Raw genomic sequence first — 5,767 nt, forward strand, 5'->3', positions numbered from 1 at the left:
TCGCTGCCCTCGCCTCCCGTTTGACCTTTCCGTGTCTCCGCCGCCCGTCCCCGGCACCCTCTGACGTCACCGCCATGGCAACCAATCCCCGCCCTCCCCTGGCCCCGCCCTCCAACCCCGCGCGCTCGCGCGCACGCGCCCGCCGGCGGGAGGGGCGGGGCCGCGCGCCCCCCGCGGCCAATGAGCGCGCGGCGGGGGCGGCCTGGCCCCGCCCCCCCGGAGTCACCCACAGGGCACGGAACCGATAATAAATATATAATAGTGTTATTACATGTATTTATATTATACATTTATGTTTATATATGTGTGCGTGTGCCTATATCTCTGTGTGTATATATATATATATACACTTGTGTATGTATATGTATATTCTTTTTGCCACCCCCAGCAGCCTAGTACACAAGCAGGATTCTGAGACACTCACAGAACAAGGCCCTTGGGGGGGGGATTTTTTTTTTAAACTTTTTTTTTTAACAAACCTTGGGGCAGAACTGCTGTCGGCAGCAGGGTTTGAGTGCCGGGGACAGCCTGATGTCCCTGTGGGCAGCTGTGCCCGGGGAGCGCAGGATGTGGGAGCCTGAGCACTCAGTCCTTCATGGAGTCAGTGCTTCCCTCCTCCCTGCAGGGAGGGAGGGAATGCGGGTCCTGGTCGGTGCCAAGTTGAACAGGAGTGCCCTGGCAAGTTGAACAGGAGTGCCCTGGCAGCCAGGAGGGACATCGGTGTCCTGGGGTGCCAGGGACAGCGTGGCCAGCCAGGCGAGGGGATTGTCCCGCTCTGCTCTGCGCTGGGGCGGCCTCACCTCCAGTGCTGGGGCCAGCCTTGGGTGCCACAATATAAAGACATTAAGCCATTAGGAAGTGTCTGTAGGAGAGCCATGAGGGTGGTGAAGGGTCTGGAGGAGAAGCCATACAAGATGTGGCCGAGGTTATTTGCTCTGTTCAGCCTGGAGGATACCGAGAGGAGACCTCATTGTGCAGCTTCCTCACAAGGAGCAGCATCAATCTCCCCTCTCAGGTACCAGCGACAGGACCCAAGGGAATGGCCTGAAGCTGTGTCAGTGCTGGTTTAGGTTGGATGTCAGGAAAAGGTTCTTCACCCAGAGGGTGGCTGGGCACTGGGACAGGCTCTCCAGGAAAGTGCTCACAGCACCAATCTTGACAGAGTTCAAGAAGAGTTTGGACAATGCTCTCAGGCACATCCTGTGACTCTTGGGGATTGTGCTGTGCAGGGCCAGGAGTTGGACTCCGTGGTCCTTGGTGTTCCCTTCCAACTCAGGATGTTCTCTTTGATTCTGTCCTGTCCTGTTCTGTGAATTTAAATGCTGCCTGTTCTATGCACACATTTACATGAACCCAGCTTGTGCCATCACAGTTTGCATGCTCCTTTCCATCTCCAGTGTTCTTCCACATCCCATGGCACTTAAATATTCCCTGGGGATCAAGCTGCCTCTCCAGTGCCACAACTTGCAGCACGTTCCCATTGTTTAGAGAACATATGGGTAATTGCTTTTTCTTTTCCCAAAATACTTGGCATAGAAATCATATATGTAATATGTATAACATATGGAAGGCTGCATATTTCAATGCCTCAGTGCACAATGTGTGCATAAATGTTTTATGTGTAAATGCTTTGCTTCAAACACTTGTCAGCTGTGAGCACATGCAGCTTGCAACGTGTGTAAGGTCAGTGTTTGACTCTGGGTTTGTACTTTGTTTCATGAAAGGTGTGTGCATTATCAGCATGTTACATATTTCAGGCTTTAAGTCAAGATAAGTACACAGACATGATATTTAAATATGCTATCAATTAGCAATTACACTGCCTTTCATCTGCCCGACATGCAGAACACACTGCATACTTTATGTGTGCCACTTGCTGTCATTTCTGGAGCTGTGACAAATTTCAAATTATTTTAACCATGATATTCATTCAGAAATACAGTCCTATATTCATCAAAAATACAAGCTGAGATATGTTCATCAAACCTTTCCTGAAGGTGGATAAAAAGGCATGGATACAGTTTCCCTGCCTTTGAAATGCACAATGCCTTTCTTCTAGAGAATTAAAAAAACAGTTTAAATCCTATCACGGCATGACCAGGATCTGCGGTGTGAATTCATGCATGATCTGGCTCTTGCTCATTTAAAGTCAGGGTTTCAATAAGGAAATAATTTTAAAGAGGCATTTTTAACTATCACTGAGTTTGTGACATGGCTTATTTCTTATTAGCTCACGTAGATTTAGTGTTGTATTACTGACTGGTAATTCCATGGTGGTGGGTTTGATACCTATACAGGCCATTCAATTAAGAGTTGAACTTGGTGATCCTTGTGGGTCCCTTCCAACTCAGAATATTCTGTGATTCTGTGAAACCACTGCAACTGGCTGCTGTCCAGAGCAGGATTGTTTGGGTGGAAGGCAGCTCTTGTGTGGTGGGCAGTGAGGGTGATGCCAGCCTCTTCCAGGATGCCATATGTGCATCTGCCAGCTTTGCAGCAGTTCTGGTAGGTGCCACCTCTGCTGGAATTTGCTTTTTCATGGGTTCCTTTAATTCCAGTCTCCAAGCCATGAGCCTGACTGTGGCCAGCTTGCAGGGCTGTGAAGGGGATGAGTTTGGCCACCCAGGAGCAGCCAGGAGTGACCTTATTCTGAGGTATCAGACAACCATCCAGGCTGTATGTGCCTGTCAGCCAGGGTAAACTGCGTGTCCACCAGAACTTGCACCTTCATATTTTTAATGCTGAAAAAGTGCAGTGTCCATGTTACCGACCAGGAAAAAGACTTTAAAAAGCAAACTTTTAGGAAGGGCATAAATAAATGGGCCAGCAGGGATACATCAGTTTGACCTCAGTGTTTCCTTTCTGCACATCTCCTGTTGCTCCCCAGTTCAGCAAGGGAAGCCCTTTCTTTTCTCCCTGTGGGTCAAGCGGTGTGATCAGTGTTTGTTGGGGGACATAAATACAGTCCTCAGCATGAGTTAATTCAAAACAAATACATTTCTTTGGCATTTTTATCCATGAAATTAAAAAAAAAAGCCAAGATAAACCCATAGTGACTAATTGGATGTGACGAAAGGAGATGGCACAACAATGTAGGTGAGAGAGGAGATGGAGCAATCAGTCCTGAGGAAAGATCTGGCACCCACAAGGCATGAGACAGCCAGAGCTCATCGGTTCAAATATAATCTTCCAGAAAGGGAGGGGGCAAAAAAACAACAACCCGACAACGTGTCTTATTCTTGCACAGAAAATGCCAGGCTCCCTCACCTGATTTCCATGAGAAAGGCCACTTTTGGCATTGACATTCTGCTGCTTCGAGTCCCTGCCACAGATCTCCTCCTCAATGCAAGGCTGAAAGAGGAGGGGAGGAATGAACTCTGCTTTCCGAAAGGGCTGGAGCTGCCAAAGAGGCCCATGGAAAGCCAATTGTGCAATGAGGGAAAACAGGGAGGGAGGATCCCTGCTCATAGACACAGTGAAACGCCTGTCGAAAATAAGTGGGAGAAGGGCTAAGAGGCATTTTGGTGCATTGATACAGATGTTGAGTGAGCACTGGTTTAAAGCAAAGTTGTTGATGAGGACACGGATGTGGGGTTGATTTTGAGTGCTGAGGCTGTTGCACTCAGGCCTTCCCTTCATATGCATAGCATCCATAAGTGCTGCTGATTTCAAATCCCGGCTCTCATGCTTAAAAACCACTTCTCATTCGTAGATCCTGGAGCTCTTTACAAAGACAGAGCTATAAATAAGATGGATGGGAAAGTGAGGAATTGAGAGGGGCTTTTAAAGGGCAATGGATTGTTTCTTCAAGGGTTTCTGTGGATAAGAACTAGATAAGGACTGTCATTTCAGTGAATATAAAATATTTTGCAATGGCACACCATGTAAAATTACTTGTGTATAGATATTTATGTTATTAAGGAGAAGTTTTGTCATCCTGTATCCAAATTTTCTCTAGCTAAGCTTTTGGAAAGTACAAAAAGAAAAGCACTTAATGTTAGATTTTAACATACTGCATGGATGTTTTAGGTACTTTTAAACTGAATAGATGAAAACCTTTTATTCCTAAGTGCCAGAAATCCAGTGATATTTATGTAACTATGTAATTTGACCTGTCTGTTTTGCATGTTCCCAAATGTTTATTATAGGCAGCTTTCAAATTAAGTGGGCTGAAACATTTGATGCTCTCTTCCCTGCTTCTCAAAGACTGTGCAGAGCCCATACCATGAGAGTGACACTGCTGTTAAAGGGGTAGCATTTTGATTTTATCACAAGGTATGCAGAGAGGGAAAGGAGAGCATCCTGGTCCTGATTCCAGCTCTGTGCTCCAAGCAGCCATTTAATTTCTACCTTCTTTGTCTTCCCCCTTCACGGAGCCGGGTACAATAGTTCCTTATTCTCCAAAGTGGCACGAAGCTTAATTAACCTTGAGAAAAGGAAGGGGTAAATTGCCAACAACAGGGAGAGAGTGGGGAAAGCCCCAGCACTGTAAGCATCTCTGTGTTCATACTCACCTGTATGGACCATTTTACCAGTGACATTCCACTGCACCACAAACTTGGCAATTTTGGGAAAGCCTTAAACACTTTGAGTGCATTTAAAATAACATTATTATGTAACCAGGAGGCAGCCACAGACTGATGGCTCTGCAGTGTTTTATGTAGCAATCCTTTCACCCAAAGGTGACCTTGTAACTGAATAATCAAAGCCATATTCTACTCACAATTGCACCTGTACTGCCACTATTTACACTGCAATAGCACGTGAAGGCTCCGTTGTACAAGGCACAGCAAACCTGCTGCCATTTGGTAGAGACTGGAAGTGGGAGGGGAAGCAGAAACACAACAAAGTATTTGTTTCAAGGTAATGTATCAGAAAAGCAGCTCTAGCAGGAGAAAAGAGCAGGTCTTCCAAGTGCTATGCCCCACTAACAGGAGCTTTTAGGATAAAAGGACATATTTACTTCTGGGATTATAAATATAAAGTGCTGGAAAATCACAATGTCTGCAGCAGGATTTGTTCTTTGCTTATTCTTCTTGCTGGCTGTAGAAGTGCTTGTTTGGTAATTTGGGAGTTTGTCTTTTTTTCTTACGCACTTTAATATTTAGGCAAATATTAAATTGCAATTTAATTATCAATGCCTTTATAAGAAGTATGATATTTTCTGAAATACATTGTTATTTTCCTAATAACAGGTCCAAAAGATCAACAGTTTTATTTCAGATTTTTTTTTTTTGTATGGAAAAGTTAATTGTTCCTGAAGTAATTCTGCTTTTGTAGTGCTCTTTTATAGGACATGAAACAATGAATCTTCAAATCACACTCTCCACTTTCTATCCACTGCATTTCTCTGTCACTATCAGCTCTGCTTTGGTTTGATCTAACCAGATGGTATCTCACAAGATGCTAGACATGAATATTTCATATGGTTTAGAAACTGTTTTTCCTCACTCTTTCGTGGTAAAATGTGTTGATTTAAGACTTTTCACAACTTGAGATACTTTCTGGCCTGGCGCCACAACTCAGGCCAAAGACAGCTGAGCATTGTTGTCATCTCACAATGTGGGAAGCAGAGGATGTTTTGGACTGCTGGAAAAATTGAGCTGAAATTTTCCATTAAAAGAAAAAGAAAGCATTGTTCAGACAGCAGTCTTCCAGTCGAGCTGTACTTAAGTTACATTTTTTTGGACGTTAGTGGAAAGTCACAGGCATTAGATCAATGCAATTTTTGATCCATTGAATCAGCAGCCAAGTTAATTTCAAATCT

The sequence above is a fragment of the Passer domesticus genome, chromosome 1, assembly GCF_036417665.1.
Source record: "Passer domesticus isolate bPasDom1 chromosome 1, bPasDom1.hap1, whole genome shotgun sequence".
NCBI classification, from domain to species: domain Eukaryota; kingdom Metazoa; phylum Chordata; class Aves; order Passeriformes; family Passeridae; genus Passer; species Passer domesticus.